Genomic DNA, 3,588 nt, shown 5'->3' with positions numbered 1-3,588 from the left:
AAAAAAAAAAAACACCTACCAAACAAGTCTTAGGTTCTCCTCTCAAAGTGACTGCTAAATAGGACTATTCTGCTTTCTGGACTACTTTGTGTTTAGTCCAGCAGCAAGGGACTTTGAACTGGGATATAATTCTGTCCTGAGCACTGGAAACCAAATGACTAAAGTGTGTATTATTTTGCAGTCTCAGGGAGGATGATGTCCTTGAGCTCCAGGAACTCTGTGTGTTTTCCTCTGTATACTCACTCAGAAGACTATCTCATCTACCTAAATTTTGCGTATCTCCCACACTCTTTTCACTCCAATTCTTCACTCAACCTAGCCACTTTCTATGTCAAATGTAAGAGAACATGTGATCGTGTGAATGTCTCAAGAAACTGCAATCAGTGACTAAAAACACCAAAACAAGTCACTCAGCTCTTGTCCTTTCAGCGCTATGCTGAAGAGAAAATGAAATTCTGACCTTAGGCTATTTCAAAACCTAACAACTGTGGCATATTTGTGAGGGGCATCTGCTGAAGACCAAGGAAATATTCCCACCTCCTTTTAGAGTTAGTATTTTAGGTTTTAAACTGATGGAATCGTTCATAGTGACATATGACCGAGGGTGCCAGCCTTTCACCATTTAAAAAATGTGCTATTTCATGAAGATGGACAGTCAGTGCTTTCCAAAAATCAGGAATTTTTAGCTCCAGCAGAAGCTGCATATTCTCAGTAGGGCAGACCACAGGTGATAAGGTTCCTTTTTCCCTCTCCACACACACTCACTTTCTGGTATTGATCAGCACCATTACCAGCAAGAGCCTGACAGGCATTGGCTGGGCTTTGGACAGCTTGATCCTTACCTGGAGAACCGAGTTTGCAAAAGGACTAGCAGCCACGTCCTGTCTTCAGGAATCTGAAAACCCTTAGCTCAATAACTGCACAAAACAAAACCTGAGAGCCGCCTAAAGACTCGCTGTCCTCTAAAACCAAACTCTTCACAGGTTTCATTCTGTTATAGTGAAATGGTGCTCCAAAACGTGATAAATTTTAAAATGATGTAAAACACTTCATGTGTCAGATCAGAAATTGCGCAGAAAACTTCACATGGGCCATCTGTGTTTGACCACTCAGTTATTCATTTCTTGAGTTCTGGGTCATAAAATTCAATTTGTTTCACAAACGGGCTAAAAGATCACTTGGATTTTATCCTGTTGGCTTGGATCTTGTACAACTTCCTGGCTGTGGAGATGACATGTTGCAGCAGTAAGCACAGAACACTTGGAGAAATAAAACTGAGCAGTCTATGGGCACTGGGATAGTTTTCAAAGGCCATTGCAAATGCACTCAATCCATCATTTGTTTTACATTACTCTAAAGCATGTAGATTCCCTGAGAAATATAAGTAAGTCCAGGGGTGGAGGAGAGGGAGGAAAAATAAGCAAATGTAAATATTTGAAGTTAAAAGTAATATCAAAGAAATAGTTATTTGTGGTAAGCCACTATTCTTAGATTGAATATTAGATGTTTTCTATTTAAAAAAGTATCTGTTTTATGTAAGCATAGTTAACGAAGGGGAATTTATTTCAAGTAAAGTCTGTAGATGCCCTTGTTTTCTCCTCCAAAATCCCTCTTCTTGCAAAATAGAGGTAAAAGTAGGAAACAGCATTGCTGGCCTGGGCATTGCTTGCTAAATGCCATCACACATGTCACTTGTGACTCCTTGCCAAACATCAGTGGTGTAGAAAAGAGAGTATTCAGTCCACCTCTCTGCTCTGCTCTTGGCTTGGGGGATATTTAGAGCAAGATTTCCTGCCATTCCCTATTCCCTAACTTTACACTATTGATCCTTTAACCCTTCCCACACCCCTGTTTTTGTTGTTGTTGTTTTTATGTTTTAGTTTTTCTCTCCTCCCCCGTTCACTGTCCTCCATAATCAGTCTGTTTCACATGATTTTCTTCTTCTTTTAGTCCCCTTTCCCACTGGGAAGGCTTTCAAGGTTTTGTCTGCCTCTAAAAAGACGTTGAGTAGAACCATAAGGCAGTACCAGGCTTAGGGAAAGAGCCAGGACAACAGCATAAGTATGGCTGGTTCCTCCCCTAGACCTCCCATTCCTAGAAAACTTGAGCCTGAGATTGTGTCTAACTATCCTAAGTCATCCATGGCCCTCCTTTTCCATAGATTTGTGTGAATCCTTTCGATCCTTTTCATGATACAGCTCCTTACCCCAGGGGCAAGGATCTCTACAACTCAATCCCATTCAGTGCAATAAAAACAACGGTGCCAGGGACAGATGGCATTTTGGTTTTCCTCCCTGCTCCTCCTCAGTTCACCCACAGCTGCAAACATTCCCGCAAGAGAGCCACAAATCCTCTCTGTGCAAGCACAGATGTCCTGTATTGAGCTTGCACTGAAGGAGAGCATCAAAACACTGTGATCCGGGAAGTTAGCTCTGTCCGCAGCGCTCTCCTGCTTTATTGGAAACATAAATCTGAGAGAATCAAGCTGGAAGGTTGTCCAGCTCATCCCTTTGCTCCAAAGCAGAATCTGTTATAGCTAAATCATCCCCAGAGTATATTTTACCATAGATATCTTAGACACCTCCAGTGATGGAGGTTCAGCATCCTCTGGAGAAAACCTACTTCCATTCTCTAATATCCTTGCAGTTAGAAAATTTACCCTAGTGCCCAGGCTGAATCTCCCTCACCACACCTGAAGCTTAGTACTTCTTGTAATGTGTTTCATGTAATGATTTTTTGCTCCCTCTCCTGCTTCTGGAAAAAAAAAAAGAAAAAAAAAGTGAGAAAAAGGCAAACAAAGATGCCTGGCTAGGAGAGAAACTCTCCCCAGGTCAGTGCTCAGAGCAGGTGGACTCTCTTCCAAATTATGGCTGGTCGTTGTTCCTCCCCATACCAACAAATTCTCCACATCCCTATTAGTCCATCAAGATGGGCAGGAAACAGAAATAAGTTCCTTCAGCTTCTCTGAGATAGTGCTGAGGACAAAAGCGAATTTCCTGGGGCAGCTGTGAATGGAGATTCCAAGCTTTCTTGGTGCCTCCCTAACATGAGACGTACATTCAGTTCTCCAGTATTGCAGGAAAACTGTATGGAGCTAATGATGCATAGTTAAACCTTTGCAAGACAAAACAGTGACAATGGATGCAATTCAAGAACTAGCAAGAAAAACCTTGCTAGAACTAAATACTTTCCAGATTAGAGAGTTCAGGGAACGTTATCTTAAGAGAAGAGGACTTCTGAATTTCTTTGATCAAATGAGTTTCAAAGGTGATTACAGACCCATAAGTGTTTCTCTAAGAAGTATCCTGTGGGATGAGGAAGACCAGAATTTAGGCAGAAGCTTTCTCCTGTACAAAAGCCAAGCCACGGACATTGTCAAGGGATCTGTTGCACTCCATTGTGTCCATAATCTTCAAATTAAAGCTCTCTAAATCCACAATAGCCTAATAAACCACAAGCCTCTAACAGCCCCTTCAATTTTCCACGTTAATAATCCCTGGATTAGGAGTCCCTTTGCTGATACAATAGACAGAACTGATCTTCTCTATTATGTCAATGACCCATGAATTATGGGGCTATGTCTCAGAC

The sequence above is a fragment of the Nothoprocta perdicaria genome, unplaced genomic scaffold (genome assembly GCF_003342845.1).
Source record: "Nothoprocta perdicaria isolate Ctin4 unplaced genomic scaffold, notPer1 scaffold_9, whole genome shotgun sequence".
NCBI lineage: Eukaryota > Metazoa > Chordata > Aves > Tinamiformes > Tinamidae > Nothoprocta > Nothoprocta perdicaria.
This window is presented reverse-complemented; position numbering follows the sequence as displayed.